Genomic DNA, 14,967 nt, shown 5'->3' with positions numbered 1-14,967 from the left:
TATTAGCACATTACATCGAAAATGGTTTAAACTTTAAAGGTCATATTTCTTGACTGGATTATCCGAAATAGGTCGTGTTTATGTGCATTTGAAAGCTCATTTCAAGCGCTATCGATTAATTACGACAACCATGCGCTTTAAGATTTCCGGTAAAAAGTTCCAACGAAGGCAATCTAGGGTACTTTCAGACTTAATTTTCATATGACAAAGTTAATTAGCAAATTAACTACATCGCCATTTTTTTTGTCTGACGCTCGTAATCCATTCATTTGCGACTTGGCGCATTTATTGCTGCCAGATCGTAGCCGTTTTGAAGGGAAAGCAACTTCTAATCATGTCTCTTTCTTGATTTACTCAGCGGCTATTTCGTAAAAAAGATACGTCACAGTCGTAATGATAAATAATGTAACGTGAAAAAGTCAATAGCCTACGACACCGGGAGTTCCCAGGCGGTCCCCCATCCAAGTACTATCCCGGCCCGACGATGCTTAACTTCCGTGATCGGACGAGAACAGGTGTGTTCATCGTGGTATGGTCGTAAACAAACAAACGGGCAGATATCTACGATTTATTAGCACATTACATCGAAAATGGTTTAAACTTTAAAGGTCATATTTCTTGACTGGATCATCCGAAATAGGTCGTTTTTATGTGCATTTGAAAGCTCATTTCAAGCGCTATCCATTAATTACGACAACCATGCGCTTTATGATTTCCGGTAAAAAGTTCCAACGAAGGCAATCTAGGGTACTTTCAGACTTAATTTTCATATGACAAAGTTAATTAGCAAATTAACTACATCGCCATTTTTTTTTGTCTGACGCTCGTAATCCATTCATTTGCGACTTGGCGCATTTATTGCTGCCAGATCGTAGCCGTTTTGAAGGGAAAGCAACTTCTAATCATGTCTCTTTCTTGATTTACTCAGCGGCTATTTCGTAAAAAAGATACGTCACAGTCGTAATGATAAATAATGTAACGTGAAAAAGTCAATAGCCTACGACACCGGGAGTTCCCAGGCGGTCCCCCATCCAAGTACTATCCCGGCCCGACGATGCTTAACTTCCGTGATCGGACGAGAACAGGTGTGTTCATCGTGGTATGGTCGTAAACAAACAAACGGGCAGATATCTACGATTTATTAGCACATTACATCGAAAATGGTTTAAACTTTAAAGGTCATATTTCTTGACTGGATCATCCGAAATAGGTCGTTTTTATGTGCATTTGAAAGCTCATTTCAAGCGCTATCCATTAATTACGACAACCATGCGCTTTATGATTTCCGGTAAAAAGTTCCAACGAAGGAAATCTAGGGTGCTTTCCGACTTAATTTTCATATGACAAAGTTAATTAGCAAAGTTACTACATCGCCATTTTCTTTGTCTGACGCTCGTAATCCATTCATTTGCGACTTGGCGCATTTATTGCTGCCAGATCGTAGCCGTTTTGAAGGGAAAGCAACTTCTAATCATGTCTCTTTCTTGATTTACTCAGCGGCTATTTCGTAAAAAAGATACGTCACAGTCGTAATGATAAATAATGTAACGTGAAAAAGTCAATAGCCTACGACACCGGGAGTTCCCAGGCGGTCCCCCATCCAAGTACTATCCCGGCCCGACGATGCTTAACTTCCGTGATCGGACGAGAACAGGTGTGCTCATCGTGGTATGGTCGTAGACAAACAAACGGGCAGATATCTACGATTTATTAGCACATTACATCGAAAATGGTTCAAACTTTAAAGGTCATATTTCTTGACTGGATCATTCGAAATAGGTCGTGTTTATGTGCGTTTGACAGCTCTTTTTAAGCGCTATCGATTCTTGACAACAATAATGCGCTTTATGATTTCCGGTAAAAAGTTCCAACGAAGGAAATCTAGGGTGCTTTCCGACTTAATTTTATTATGACAAAGTTGATTAGCAAAGTAACTACATCGCCATTTTCTTTGTCTGACGCTCGTAATCCATTTATTTGCGACGTGGCGCATTTATTGCAGCAAGATTGTAGCCGTTTTGAAGGGAAAGCAACTTCTAATCATGTCTCTTTCTTGATTTACTCAGCGGCTATTGCGTAAAAAAGATACGTCCCAGTCGTAATGATAAATAATGTAACGTGAAAAAGTCAATAGCCTACGACACCGGGAGTTCCCAGGCGGTCCCCCATCCAAGTACTATCCCGGCCCAACGATGCTTAACTTCCGTGATCGGACGAGAACAGGTGTGTTCATCGTGGTATGGTCGTAGACAAACAAACGGGCAGATATCTACGATTTATTAGCACATTACATCGAAAATGGTTTAAACTTTAAAGGTCATATTTCTTGACTGGATTATCCGAAATAGGTCGTGTTTATGTGCATTTGAAAGCTCATTTCAAGCGCTATCGATTAATTACGACAACCATGCGCTTTAAGATTTCCGGTAAAAAGTTCCAACGAAGGCAATCTAGGGTACTTTCAGACTTAATTTTCATATGACAAAGTTAATTAGCAAATTAACTACATCGCCATTTTTTTTGTCTGACGCTCGTAATCCATTCATTTGCGACTTGGCGCATTTATTGCTGCCAGATCGTAGCCGTTTTGAAGGGAAAGCAACTTCTAATCATGTCTCTTTCTTGATTTACTCAGCGGCTATTTCGTAAAAAAGATACGTCACAGTCGTAATGATAAATAATGTAACGTGAAAAAGTCAATAGTCTACGACACCGGGAGTTCCCAGGCGGTCCCCCATCCAAGTACTATCCCGGCCCGACGATGCTTAACTTCCGTGATCGGACGAGAACAGGTGTGTTCATCGTGGTATGGTCGTAAACAAACAAACGGGCAGATATCTACGATTTATTAGCACATTACATCGAAAATGGTTTAAACTTTAAAGGTCATATTTCTTGACTGGATCATCCGAAATAGGTCGTTTTTATGTGCATTTGAAAGCTCATTTCAAGCGCTATCCATTAATTACGACAACCATGCGCTTTATGATTTCCGGTAAAAAGTTCCAACGAAGGAAATCTAGGGTGCTTTCCGACTTAATTTTCATATGACAAAGTTAATTAGCAAAGTTACTACATCGCCATTTTCTTTGTCTGACGCTCGTAATCCATTCATTTGCGACTTGGCGCATTTATTGCTGCCAGATCGTAGCCGTTTTGAAGGGAAAGCAACTTCTAATCATGTCTCTTTCTTGATTTACTCAGCGGCTATTTCGTAAAAAAGATACGTCACAGTCGTAATGATAAATAATGTAACGTGAAAAAGTCAATAGCCTACGACACCGGGAGTTCCCAGGCGGTCCCCCATCCAAGTACTATCCCGGCCCGACGATGCTTAACTTCCGTGATCGGACGAGAACAGGTGTGCTCATCGTGGTATGGTCGTAGACAAACAAACGGGCAGATATCTACGATTTATTAGCACATTACATCGAAAATGGTTCAAACTTTAAAGGTCATATTTCTTGACTGGATCATTCGAAATAGGTCGTGTTTATGTGCGTTTGACAGCTCTTTTTAAGCGATATCGATTCTTGACAACAATAATGCGCTTTATGATTTCCGGTAAAAAGTTCCAACGAAGGAAATCTAGGGTGCTTTCCGACTTAATTTTATTATGACAAAGTTGATTATCAAAGTAACTACATCGCCATTTTCTTTGTCTGACGCTCGTAATCCATTTATTTGCGACGTGGCGCATTTATTGCAGCAAGATTGTAGCCGTTTTGAAGGGAAAGCAACTTCTAATCATGTCTCTTTCTTGATTTACTCAGCGGCTATTGCGTAAAAAAGATACGTCCCAGTCGTAATGATAAATAATGTAACGTGAAAAAGTCAATAGCCTACGACACCGGGAGTTCCCAGGCGGTCCCCCATCCAAGTACTATCCCGGCCCAACGATGCTTAACTTCCGTGATCGGACGAGAACAGGTGTGTTCATCGTGGTATGGTCGTAGACAAACAAACGGGCAGATATCTACGATTTATTAGCACATTACATCGAAAATGGTTTAAACTTTAAAGGTCATATTTCTTGACTGGATTATCCGAAATAGGTCGTGTTTATGTGCATTTGAAAGCTCATTTCAAGCGCTATCGATTAATTACGACAACCATGCGCTTTAAGATTTCCGGTAAAAAGTTCCAACGAAGGCAATCTAGGGTACTTTCAGACTTAATTTTCATATGACAAAGTTAATTAGCAAATTAACTACATCGCCATTTTTTTTTGTCTGACGCTCGTAATCCATTCATTTGCGACTTGGCGCATTTATTGCTGCCAGATCGTAGCCGTTTTGAAGGGAAAGCAACTTCTAATCATGTCTCTTTCTTGATTTACTCAGCGGCTATTTCGTAAAAAAGATACGTCACAGTCGTAATGATAAATAATGTAACGTGAAAAAGTCAATAGCCTACGACACCGGGAGTTCCCAGGCGGTCCCCCATCCAAGTACTATCCCGGCCCGACGATGCTTAACTTCCGTGATCGGACGAGAACAGGTGAGTTCATCGTGGTATGGTCGTAAACAAACAAACGGGCAGATATCTACGATTTATTAGCACATTACATCGAAAATGGTTTAAACTTTAAAGGTCATATTTCTTGACTGGATCATCCGAAATAGGTCGTTTTTATGTGCATTTGAAAGCTCATTTCAAGCGCTATCCATTAATTACGACAACCATGCTCTTTATGATTTCCGGTAAAAAGTTCCAACGAAGGAAATCTAGGGTGCTTTCCGACTTAATTTTCATATGACAAAGTTAATTAGCAAAGTTACTACATCGCCATTTTCTTTGTCTGACGCTCGTAATCCATTCATTTGCGACTTGGCGCATTTATTGCTGCCAGATCGTAGCCGATTTGAAGGGAAAGCAACTTCTAATCATGTCTCTTTCTTGATTTACTCAGCGGCTATTTCGTAAAAAAGATACGTCACAGTCGTAATGATAAATAATGTAACGTGAAAAAGTCAATAGCCTACGACACCGGGAGTTCCCAGGCGGTCCCCCATCCAAGTACTATCCCGGCCCGACGATGCTTAACTTCCGTGATCGGACGAGAACAGGTGTGCTCATCGTGGTATGGTCGTAGACAAACAAACGGGCAGATATCTACGATTTATTAGCACATTACATCGAAAATGGTTCAAACTTTAAAGGTCATATTTCTTGACTGGATCATTCGAAATAGGTCGTGTTTATGTGCGTTTGATAGCTCTTTTTAAGCGCTATCGATTCTTGACAACAATAATGCGCTTTATGATTTCCGGTCAAAAGTTCCAACGAAGGAAATCTAGGGTGCTTTCCGACTTAATTTTATTATGACAAAGTTGATTAGCAAAGTAACTACATCGCCATTTTCTTTGTCTGACGCTTGTAATCCATTCATTTGCGACTTGGCGCATTTATTGCTGCCAGATCGTAGCCGTTTTGAAGGGAAAGCAACTTCTAATCATGTCTCTTTCTTGATTTACTCAGCGGCTATTTCGTAAAAAAGATACGTCACAGTCGTAATGATAAATAATGTAACGTGAAAAAGTCAATAGCCTACGACACCGGGAGTTCCCAGGCGGTCCCCCATCCAAGTACTATCCCGGCCCGACGATGCTTAACTTCCGTGATCGGACGAGAACAGGTGTGTTCATCGTGGTATGGTCGTAGACAAACAAACAGGCAGATATCTACGATTTATTAGCACATTACATCGAAAATGGTTCAAACTTTAAAGGTCATATTTCTTGACTGGATCATTCGAAATAGGTCGTGTTTATGTGCATTTGAAAGCTCATTTCAAGCGCTATCCATTAATTACGACAACCATGCGCTTTATGATTTCCCGTAAAAAGTTCCAACGAAGGAAATCTAGGGTGCTTTCCGACTTAATTTTCATATGACAAAGTTAATTAGCAAAGTTACTACATCGCCATTTTCTTTGTCTGACGCTCGTAATCCATTCATTTGCGACTTGGCGCATTTATTGCTGCCAGATCGTAGCCGTTTTGAAGGGAAAGCAACTTCTAATCATGTCTCTTTCTTGATTTACTCAGCGGCTATTTCGTAAAAAAGATACGTCACAGTCGTAATGATAAATAATGTAACGTGAAAAAGTCAATAGCCTACGACACCGGGAGTTCCCAGGCGGTCCCCCATCCAAGTACTATCCCGGCCCAACGATGCTTAACTTCCGTGATCGGACGAGAACAGGTGTGTTCATCGTGGTATGGTCGTAGACAAACAAACGGGCAGATATCTACGATTTATTAGCACATTACATCGAAAATGGTTTAAACTTTAAAGGTCATATTTCTTGACTGGATTATCCGAAATAGGTCGTGTTTATGTGCATTTGAAAGCTCATTTCAAGCGCTATCGATTAATTACGACAACCATGCGCTTTAAGATTTCCGGTAAAAAGTTCCAACGAAGGCAATCTAGGGTACTTTCAGACTTAATTTTCATATGACAAAGTTAATTAGCAAATTAACTACATCGCCATTTTTTTTGTCTGACGCTCGTAATCCATTCATTTGCGACTTGGCGCATTTATTGCTGCCAGATCGTAGCCGTTTTGAAGGGAAAGCAACTTCTAATCATGTCTCTTTCTTGATTTACTCAGCGGCTATTTCGTAAAAAAGATACGTCACAGTCGTAATGATAAATAATGTAACGTGAAAAAGTCAATAGTCTACGACACCGGGAGTTCCGAGGCGGTCCCCCATCCAAGTACTATCCCGGCCCGACGATGCTTAACTTCCGTGATCGGACGAGAACAGGTGTGTTCATCGTGGTATGGTCGTAAACAAACAAACGGGCAGATATCTACGATTTATTAGCACATTACATCGAAAATGGTTTAAACTTTAAAGGTCATATTTTTTGACTGGATCATCCGAAAAAGGTCGTTTTTATGTGTATTTGAAAGCTCATTTCAAGCGCTATCCATTAATTACGACAACCATGCGCTTTATGATTTCCGGTAAAAAGTTCCAACGAAGGAAATCTAGGGTGCTTTCCGACTTAATTTTCATATGACAAAGTTAATTAGCAAAGTTACTACATCGCCATTTTCTTTGTCTGACGCTCGTAATCCATTCATTTGCGACTTGGCGCATTTATTGCTGCCAGATCGTAGCCGTTTTGAAGGGAAAGCAACTTCTAATCATGTCTCTTTCTTGATTTACTCAGCGGCTATTTCGTAAAAAAGATACGTCACAGTCGTAATGATAAATAATGTAACGTGAAAAAGTCAATAGCCTACGACACCGGGAGTTCCCAGGCGGTGCCCCATTCAAGTACTATCCCGGCCCGACGATGCTTAACTTCTGTGATCGGACGAGAACAGGTGTGTTCATCGTGGTATGGTCGTAAACAAACAAACGGGCAGATATCTACGATTTATTAGCACATTACATCGAAAATGGTTTAAACTTTAAAGGTCATATTTCTTGACTGGATCATCCGAAATAGGTCGTTTTTATGTGCATTTGAAAGCTCATTTCAAGCGCTATCCATTAATTACGACAACCATGCGCTTTATGATTTCCGGTAAAAAGTTCCAACGAAGGAAATCTAGGGTGCTTTCCGACTTAATTTTCATATGACAAAGTTAATTAGCAAAGTTACTACATCGCCATTTTCTTTGTCTGACGCTCGTAATCCATTCATTTGCGACTTGGCGCATTTATTGCTGCCAGATCGTAGCCGTTTTGAAGGGAAAACAACTTGTAATCATGTCTCTTTCTTGATTTACTCAGCGGCTATTTCGTAAAAAAGATACGTCACAGTCGTAATGATAAATAATGTAACGTGAAAAAGTCAATAGCCTACGACACCGGGAGTTCCCAGGCGGTCCCCCATCCAAGTACTATCCCGGCCCGACGATGCTTAACTTCCGTGATCGGACGAGAACAGGTGTGTTCATCGTGGTATGGTCGCAGACAAACAAACGGGCAGATATCTACGATTTATTAGCACATTACATCGAAAATGGTTCAAACTTTAAAGGTCATATTTCTTGACTGGATCATTCGAAATAGGTCGTGTTTATGTGCGTTTGACAGCTCTTTTTAAGCGCTATCGATTCTTGACAACAATAATGCGCTTTATGATTTCCGGTAAAAAGTTCCAACGAAGGAAATCTAGGGTGCTTTCCGACTTAATTTTATTATGACAAAGTTAATTAGCAAAGTAACTACATCGCCATTTTCTTTGTCTGACGCTTGTAATCCATTCATTTGCGACTTGGCGCATTTATTGCTGCCAGATCGTAGCCGTTTTGAAGGGAAAGCAACTTCTAATCATGTCTCTTTCTTGATTTACTCAGCGGCTATTTCGTAAAAAAGATACGTCACAGTCGTAATGATAAATAATGTAACGTGAAAAAGTCAATAGCCTACGACACCGGGAGTTCCCAGGCGGTCCCCCATCCAAGTACTATCCCGGCCCGACGATGCTTAACTTCCGTGATCGGACGAGAACAGGTGTGTTCATCGTGGTATGGTCGTAGACAAACAAACGGGCAGATATCTACGATTTATTAGCACATTACATCGAAAATGGTTCAAACTTTAAAGGTCATATTTCTTGACTGGATCATTCGAAATAGGTCGTGTTTATGTGCATTTGAAAGCTCATTTCAAGCGCTATCCATTAATTACGACAACCATGCGCTTTATGATTTCCGGTAAAAAGTTCCAACGATGGAAATCTAGGGTGCTTTCCGACTTAATTTTCATATGACAAAGTTAATTAGCAAAGTTACTACATCGCCATTTTCTTTGTCTGACGCTCGTAATCCATTCATTTGCGACTTGGCGCATTTATTGCTGCCAGATCGTAGCCGTTTTGAAGGGAAAGCAACTTCTAATCATGTCTCTTTCTTGATTTACTCAGCGGCTATTTCGTAAAAAAGATACGTCACAGTCGTAATGATAAATAATGTAACGTGAAAAAGTCAATAGCCTACGACACCGGGAGTTCCCAGGCGGTCCCCCATCCAAGTACTATCCCGGCCCGACGATGCTTAACTTCCGTGATCGGACGAGAACAGGTGTGTTCATCGTGGTATGGTCGTAGACAAACAATCGGGCAGATATCTACGATTTATTAGAACATTACATCGGAAATGGTTCAAACTTTAAAGGTCATATTTCTTGACTGGATCATTCGAAATAGGTCGTGTTTATGTGCGTTTGACAGCTCTTTTTAAGCGCTATCGATTCTTGACAACAATAATGCGCTTTATGATTTCCGGTAAAAAGTTCCAACGAAGGAAATCTAGGGTGCTTTCCGACTTAATTTTCATATGACAAAGTTAATTAGCAAAGTTACTACATCGCCATTTTCTTTGTCTGACGCTCGTAATCCATTCATTTGCGACTTGGCGCATTTATTGCTGCCAGATCGTAGCCGTTTTGAAGGGAAAGCAACTTCTAATCATGTCTCTTTCTTGATTTACTCAGCGGCTATTTCGTAAAAAAGATACGTCACAGTCGTAATGATAAATAATGTAACGTGAAAAAGTCAATAGCCTACGACACCGGGAGTTCCCAGGCGGTCCCCCATCCAAGTACTATCCCGGCCCAACGATGCTTAACTTCCGTGATCGGACGAGAACAGGTGTGTTCATCGTGGTATGGTCGTAGACAAACAAACGGGCAGATATCTACGATTTATTAGCACATTACATCGAAAATGGTTTAAACTTTAAAGGTCATATTTCTTGACTGGATTATCCGAAATAGGTCGTGTTTATGTGCATTTGAAAGCTCATTTCAAGCGCTATCGATTAATTACGACAACCATGCGCTTTAAGATTTCCGGTAAAAAGTTCCAACGAAGGCAATCTAGGGTACTTTTAGACTTAATTTTCATATGACAAAGTTAATTAGCAAATTAACTACATCGCCATTTTTTTTGTCTGACGCTCGTAATCCATTCATTTGCGACTTGGCGCATTTATTGCTGCCAGATCGTAGCCGTTTTGAAGGGAAAGCAACTTCTAATCATGTCTCTTTCTTGATTTACTCAGCGGCTATTTCGTAAAAAAGATACGTCACAGTCGTAATGATAAATAATGTAACGTGAAAAAGTCAATAGCCTACGACACCGGGAGTTCCCAGGCGGTCCTCCATCCAAGTACTATCCCGGCCCGACGATGCTTAACTTCCGTGATCGGACGAGAACAGGTGTGTTCATCGTGGTATGGTCGTAAACAAACAAACGGGCAGATATCTACGATTTATTAGCACATTACATCGAAAATGGTTTAAACTTTAAAGGTCATATTTTTTGACTGGATCATCCGAAAAAGGTCGTTTTTATGTGCATTTGAAAGCTCATTTCAAGCGCTATCCATTAATTACGACAACCATGCGCTTTATGATTTCCGGTAAAAAGTTCCAACGAAGGAAATCTAGGGTGCTTTCCGACTTAATTTTCATATGACAAAGTTAATTAGCAAAGTTACTACATCGCCATTTTCTTTGTCTGACGCTCGTAATCCATTCATTTGCGACTTGGCGCATTTATTGCTGCCAGATCGTAGCCGTTTTGAAGGGAAAGCAACTTCTAATCATGTCTCTTTCTTGATTTACTCAGCGGCTATTTCGTAAAAAAGATACGTCACAGTCGTAATGATAAATAATGTAACGTGAAAAAGTCAATAGCCTACGACACCGGGAGTTCCCAGGCGGTCCCCCATCCAAGTACTATCCCGGCCCAACGATGCTTAACTTCCGTGATCGGACGAGAACAGGTGTGTTCATCGTGGTATGGTCGTAGACAAACAAACGGGCAGATATCTACGATTTATTAGCACATTACATCGAAAATGGTTTAAACTTTAAAGGTCATATTTCTTGACTGGATTATCCGAAATAGGTCGTGTTTATGTGCATTTGAAAGCTCATTTCAAGCGCTATCGATTAATTACGACAACCATGCGCTTTAAGATTTCCGGTAAAAAGTTCCAACGAAGGCAATCTAGGGTACTTTCAGACTTAATTTTCATATGACAAAGTTAATTAGCAAATTAACTACATCGCCATTTTTTTTGTCTGACGCTCGTAATCCATTCATTTGCGACTTGGCGCATTTATTGCTGCCAGATCGTAGCCGTTTTGAAGGGAAAGCAACTTCTAATCATGTCTCTTTCTTGATTTACTCAGCGGCTATTTCGTAAAAAAGATACGTCACAGTCGTAATGATAAATAATGTAACGTGAAAAAGTCAATAGCCTACGACACCGGGAGTTCCCAGGCGGTCCCCCATCCAAGTACTATCCCGGCCCGACGATGCTTAACTTCCGTGATCGGACGAGAACAGGTGTGTTCATCGTGGTATGGTCGTAAACAAACAAACGGGCAGATATCTACGATTTATTAGCACATTACATCGAAAATGGTTTAAACTTTAAAGGTCATATTTCTTGACTGGATCATCCGAAATAGGTCGTTTTTATGTGCATTTGAAAGCTCATTTCAAGCGCTATCCATTAATTACGACAACCATGCGCTTTATGATTTCCGGTAAAAAGTTCCAACGAAGGAAATCTAGGGTGCTTTCCGACTTAATTTTCATATGACAAAGTTAATTAGCAAAGTTACTACATCGCCATTTTCTTTGTCTGACGCTCGTAATCCATTCATTTGCGACTTGGCGCATTTATTGCTGCCAGATCGTAGCCGTTTTGAAGGGAAAGCAACTTCTAATCATGTCTCTTTCTTGATTTACTCAGCGGCTATTTCGTAAAAAAGATACGTCACAGTCGTAATGATAAATAATGTAACGTGAAAAAGTCAATAGCCTACGACACCGGGAGTTCCCAGGCGGTCCCCCATCCAAGTACTATCCCGGCCCGACGATGCTTAACTTCCGTGATCAGACGAGAACAGGTGTGTTCATCGTGGTATGGTCGTAGACAAACAAACGGGCAGATATCTACGATTTATTAGCACATTACATCGAAAATGGTTCAAACTTTAAAGGTCATATTTTTTGACTGGATCATTCGAAATAGGTCGTGTTTATGTGCGTTTGACAGCTCTTTTTAAGCGCTATCGATTCTTGACAACAATAATGCGCTTTATGATTTCCGGTAAAAAGTTCCAACGAAGGAAATCTAGGGTGCTTTCCGACTTAATTTTATTATGACAAAGTTAATTAGCAAAGTAACTACATCGCCATTTTCTTTGTCTGACGCTTGTAATCCATTCATTTGCGACTTGGCGCATTTATTGCTGCCAGATCGTAGCCGTTTTGAAGAGAAAGCAACTTCTAATCATGTCTCTTTCTTGATTTACTCAGCGGCTATTTCGTAAAAAAGATACGTCACAGTCGTAATGATAAATAATGTAACGTGAAAAAGTCAATAGCCTGCGACACCGGGAGTTCCCAGGCGGTCCCCCATCCAAGTACTATCCCGGCCCGACGATGCTTAACTTCCGTGATCGGACGAGAACAGGTGTGTTCATCGTGGTATGGTCGTAGACAAACAAACGGGCAGATATCTACGATTTATTAGCACATTACATCGAAAATGGTTCAAATTTTAAAGGTCATATTTCTTGACTGGATCATTCGAAATAGGTCGTGTTTATGTGCATTTGAAAGCTCATTTCAAGCGCTATCCATTAATTACGACAACCATGCGCTTTATGATTTCCGGTAAAAAGTTCCAACGAAGGAAATCTAGGGTGCTTTCCGACTTAATTTTCATATGACAAAGTTAATTAGCAAAGTTACTACATCGCCATTTTCTTTGTCTGACGCTCGTAATCCATTCATTTGCGACTTGGCGCATTTATTGCTGCCAGATCGTAGCCGTTTTGAAGGGAAAGCAACTTCTAATCATGTCTCTTTCTTGATTTACTCAGCGGCTATTTCGTAAAAAAGATACGTCACAGTCGTAATGATAAATAATGTAACGTGAAAAAGTCAATAGCCTACGACACCGGGAGTTCCCAGGCGGTCCCCCATCCAAGTACTATCCCGGCCCGACGATGCTTAACTTCCGTGATCGGACGAGAACAGGTGTGTTCATCGTGGTATGGTCGTAGACAAACAAACGGGCAGATATCTACGATTTATTAGCACATTACATCGAAAATGGTTCAAACTTTAAAGGTCATATTTCTTGACTGGATCATTCGAAATAGGTCGTGTTTATGTGCGTTTGACAGCTCTTTTTAAGCGCTATCGATTCTTGACAACAATAATGCGCTTTATGATTTCCGGTAAAAAGTTCCAACGAAGGAAATCTAGGGTGCTTTCCGACTTAATTTTCATATGACAAAGTTAATTAGCAAAGTTACTACATCGCCATTTTCTTTGTCTGACGCTCGTAATCCATTCATTTGCGACTTGGCGCATTTATTGCTGCCAGATCGTAGCCGTTTTGAAGGGAAAGCAACTTCTAATCATGTCTCTTTCTTGATTTACTCAGCGGCTATTTCGTAAAAAAGATACGTCACAGTCGTAATGATAAATAATGTAACGTGAAAAAGTCAATAGCCTACGACACCGGGAGTTCCCAGGCGGTCCCCCATCCAAGTACTATCCCGGCCCGACGATGCTTAACTTCCGTGATCGGACGAGAACAGGTGTGTTCATCGTGGTATGGTCGTAGACAAACAAACGGGCAGATATCTACGATTTATTAGCACATTACATCGAAAATGGTTCAAACTTTAAAGGTCATATTTCTTGACTGGATCATTCGAAATAGGTCGTGTTTATGTGCGTTTGACAGCTCTTTTTAAGCGCTATCGATTCCTGACAACAATAATGCGCTTTATGATTTCCGGTAAAAAGTTCCAACGAAGGAAATCTAGGGTGCTTTCCGACTTAATTTTATTATGACAAAGTTAATTAGCAAAGTAACTACATCGCCATTTTCTTTGTCTGACGCTTGTAATCCATTCATTTGCGACTTGGCGCATTTATTGCTGCCAGATCGTAGCCGTTTTGAAGGGAAAGTAACTTCTAATCATGTCTCTTTCTTGATTTACTCAGCGGCTATTTCGTAAAAAAGATACGTCACAGTCGTAATGATAAATAATGTAACGTGAAAAAGTCAATAGCCTACGACACCGGGAGTTCCCAGGCGGTCCCCCATCCAAGTACTATCCCGGCCCGACGATGCTTAACTTCCGTGATCGGACGAGAACAGGTGTGTTCATCGTGGTATGGTCGTAGACAAACAAACGGGCAGATATCTACGATTTATTAGCACATTACATCGAAAATGGTTCAAACTTTAAAGGTCATATTTCTTGACTGGATCATTCGAAATAGGTCGTGTTTATGTGCGTTTGACAGCTCTTTTTAAGCGCTATCGATTCTTGACAACAATAATGCGCTTTATGATTTCCGGTAAAAAGTTCCAACGAAGGAAATCTAGGGTGCTTTCCGACTTAATTTTCATATGACAAAGTTAATTAGCAAAGTTACTACATCGCCATTTTCTTTGTCTGACGCTCGTAATCCATTCATTTGCGACTTGGCGCATTTATTGCTGCCAGATCGTAGCCGTTTTGAAGGGAAAGCAACTTCTAATCATGTCTCTTTCTTGATTTACTCAGCGGCTATTGCGTAAAAAAGATACGTCCCAGTCGTAATGATAAATAATGTAACGTGAAAAAGTCAATAGCCTACGACACCGGGAGTTCCCAGGCGGTCCCCCATCCAAGTACTATCCCGGCCCAACGATGCTTAACTTCCGTGATCTGACGAGAACAGGTGTGTTCATCGTGGTATGGTCGTAGACAAACAAACGGGCAGATATCTACGATTTATTAGCACATTACATCGAATATGGTTTAAACTTTAAAGGTCATATTTCTTGACTGGATTATCCGAAATAGGTCGTGTTTATGTGCATTTGAAAGCTCATTTCAAGAGCTATTCATTAATTACGACAATAATGCGCTTTAAGATTTCCGGTAAAAAGTTCCAACGAAGGAA

General features: G+C 40.6%; 26 non-coding genes across 26 annotated transcripts; all 26 read right to left on the bottom strand.

The window, feature by feature from the left end:
* Positions 1 to 424: 424 nt before the first annotated feature.
* Positions 425 to 543, bottom strand: LOC130615591 (5S ribosomal RNA). Its single transcript, XR_008976678.1, has one exon. It is a non-coding gene; the product is annotated as a 5S ribosomal RNA (ribosomal RNA).
* Positions 544 to 994: 451 nt separating this feature from the next.
* LOC130615589 (5S ribosomal RNA) lies at positions 995 to 1,113 on the bottom strand. Its single transcript, XR_008976677.1, has one exon. It is a non-coding gene; the product is annotated as a 5S ribosomal RNA (ribosomal RNA).
* Positions 1,114 to 1,563: 450 nt separating this feature from the next.
* On the bottom strand, positions 1,564 to 1,682 carry LOC130615863 (5S ribosomal RNA). Its single transcript, XR_008976950.1, has one exon. It is a non-coding gene; the product is annotated as a 5S ribosomal RNA (ribosomal RNA).
* Positions 1,683 to 2,132: 450 nt separating this feature from the next.
* On the bottom strand, positions 2,133 to 2,251 carry LOC130616625 (5S ribosomal RNA). Its single transcript, XR_008977706.1, has one exon. It is a non-coding gene; the product is annotated as a 5S ribosomal RNA (ribosomal RNA).
* A 450-nt stretch (positions 2,252 to 2,701) lies between these two features.
* Positions 2,702 to 2,820, bottom strand: LOC130615344 (5S ribosomal RNA). Its single transcript, XR_008976434.1, has one exon. It is a non-coding gene; the product is annotated as a 5S ribosomal RNA (ribosomal RNA).
* Positions 2,821 to 3,270: 450 nt separating this feature from the next.
* Positions 3,271 to 3,389, bottom strand: LOC130615862 (5S ribosomal RNA). The gene has a single exon (XR_008976949.1). It is a non-coding gene; the product is annotated as a 5S ribosomal RNA (ribosomal RNA).
* Positions 3,390 to 3,839: 450 nt separating this feature from the next.
* On the bottom strand, positions 3,840 to 3,958 carry LOC130616613 (5S ribosomal RNA). The gene has a single exon (XR_008977693.1). It is a non-coding gene; the product is annotated as a 5S ribosomal RNA (ribosomal RNA).
* Positions 3,959 to 4,409: 451 nt separating this feature from the next.
* LOC130616253 (5S ribosomal RNA) lies at positions 4,410 to 4,528 on the bottom strand. Its single transcript, XR_008977336.1, has one exon. It is a non-coding gene; the product is annotated as a 5S ribosomal RNA (ribosomal RNA).
* A 450-nt stretch (positions 4,529 to 4,978) lies between these two features.
* On the bottom strand, positions 4,979 to 5,097 carry LOC130615860 (5S ribosomal RNA). Its single transcript, XR_008976947.1, has one exon. It is a non-coding gene; the product is annotated as a 5S ribosomal RNA (ribosomal RNA).
* Positions 5,098 to 5,547: 450 nt separating this feature from the next.
* Positions 5,548 to 5,666, bottom strand: LOC130615185 (5S ribosomal RNA). The gene has a single exon (XR_008976274.1). It is a non-coding gene; the product is annotated as a 5S ribosomal RNA (ribosomal RNA).
* A 450-nt stretch (positions 5,667 to 6,116) lies between these two features.
* LOC130616601 (5S ribosomal RNA) lies at positions 6,117 to 6,235 on the bottom strand. The gene has a single exon (XR_008977681.1). It is a non-coding gene; the product is annotated as a 5S ribosomal RNA (ribosomal RNA).
* A 450-nt stretch (positions 6,236 to 6,685) lies between these two features.
* Positions 6,686 to 6,804, bottom strand: LOC130616206 (5S ribosomal RNA). Its single transcript, XR_008977290.1, has one exon. It is a non-coding gene; the product is annotated as a 5S ribosomal RNA (ribosomal RNA).
* Positions 6,805 to 7,254: 450 nt separating this feature from the next.
* On the bottom strand, positions 7,255 to 7,373 carry LOC130616339 (5S ribosomal RNA). The gene has a single exon (XR_008977422.1). It is a non-coding gene; the product is annotated as a 5S ribosomal RNA (ribosomal RNA).
* Positions 7,374 to 7,823: 450 nt separating this feature from the next.
* LOC130615721 (5S ribosomal RNA) lies at positions 7,824 to 7,942 on the bottom strand. Its single transcript, XR_008976809.1, has one exon. It is a non-coding gene; the product is annotated as a 5S ribosomal RNA (ribosomal RNA).
* Positions 7,943 to 8,392: 450 nt separating this feature from the next.
* On the bottom strand, positions 8,393 to 8,511 carry LOC130615184 (5S ribosomal RNA). The gene has a single exon (XR_008976273.1). It is a non-coding gene; the product is annotated as a 5S ribosomal RNA (ribosomal RNA).
* A 450-nt stretch (positions 8,512 to 8,961) lies between these two features.
* LOC130615183 (5S ribosomal RNA) lies at positions 8,962 to 9,080 on the bottom strand. The gene has a single exon (XR_008976272.1). It is a non-coding gene; the product is annotated as a 5S ribosomal RNA (ribosomal RNA).
* A 450-nt stretch (positions 9,081 to 9,530) lies between these two features.
* LOC130616589 (5S ribosomal RNA) lies at positions 9,531 to 9,649 on the bottom strand. Its single transcript, XR_008977669.1, has one exon. It is a non-coding gene; the product is annotated as a 5S ribosomal RNA (ribosomal RNA).
* A 450-nt stretch (positions 9,650 to 10,099) lies between these two features.
* Positions 10,100 to 10,218, bottom strand: LOC130616492 (5S ribosomal RNA). The gene has a single exon (XR_008977574.1). It is a non-coding gene; the product is annotated as a 5S ribosomal RNA (ribosomal RNA).
* A 450-nt stretch (positions 10,219 to 10,668) lies between these two features.
* Positions 10,669 to 10,787, bottom strand: LOC130616576 (5S ribosomal RNA). The gene has a single exon (XR_008977657.1). It is a non-coding gene; the product is annotated as a 5S ribosomal RNA (ribosomal RNA).
* Positions 10,788 to 11,237: 450 nt separating this feature from the next.
* LOC130615588 (5S ribosomal RNA) lies at positions 11,238 to 11,356 on the bottom strand. The gene has a single exon (XR_008976676.1). It is a non-coding gene; the product is annotated as a 5S ribosomal RNA (ribosomal RNA).
* A 450-nt stretch (positions 11,357 to 11,806) lies between these two features.
* On the bottom strand, positions 11,807 to 11,925 carry LOC130615374 (5S ribosomal RNA). The gene has a single exon (XR_008976464.1). It is a non-coding gene; the product is annotated as a 5S ribosomal RNA (ribosomal RNA).
* A 450-nt stretch (positions 11,926 to 12,375) lies between these two features.
* Positions 12,376 to 12,494, bottom strand: LOC130616234 (5S ribosomal RNA). The gene has a single exon (XR_008977317.1). It is a non-coding gene; the product is annotated as a 5S ribosomal RNA (ribosomal RNA).
* Positions 12,495 to 12,944: 450 nt separating this feature from the next.
* On the bottom strand, positions 12,945 to 13,063 carry LOC130615182 (5S ribosomal RNA). The gene has a single exon (XR_008976271.1). It is a non-coding gene; the product is annotated as a 5S ribosomal RNA (ribosomal RNA).
* A 450-nt stretch (positions 13,064 to 13,513) lies between these two features.
* LOC130615180 (5S ribosomal RNA) lies at positions 13,514 to 13,632 on the bottom strand. The gene has a single exon (XR_008976270.1). It is a non-coding gene; the product is annotated as a 5S ribosomal RNA (ribosomal RNA).
* A 450-nt stretch (positions 13,633 to 14,082) lies between these two features.
* LOC130615179 (5S ribosomal RNA) lies at positions 14,083 to 14,201 on the bottom strand. Its single transcript, XR_008976269.1, has one exon. It is a non-coding gene; the product is annotated as a 5S ribosomal RNA (ribosomal RNA).
* A 450-nt stretch (positions 14,202 to 14,651) lies between these two features.
* LOC130617803 (5S ribosomal RNA) lies at positions 14,652 to 14,770 on the bottom strand. Its single transcript, XR_008978879.1, has one exon. It is a non-coding gene; the product is annotated as a 5S ribosomal RNA (ribosomal RNA).
* Between the last annotated feature and the right edge of the window lie 197 nt (positions 14,771 to 14,967).

The sequence above is a fragment of the Hydractinia symbiolongicarpus genome, chromosome 11, assembly GCF_029227915.1.
Source record: "Hydractinia symbiolongicarpus strain clone_291-10 chromosome 11, HSymV2.1, whole genome shotgun sequence".
Lineage (NCBI taxonomy): Eukaryota > Metazoa > Cnidaria > Hydrozoa > Anthoathecata > Hydractiniidae > Hydractinia > Hydractinia symbiolongicarpus.
The sequence above is the reverse complement of the archived record's forward strand: the minus strand, read 5'-3'. Positions and strand labels throughout refer to the sequence as shown.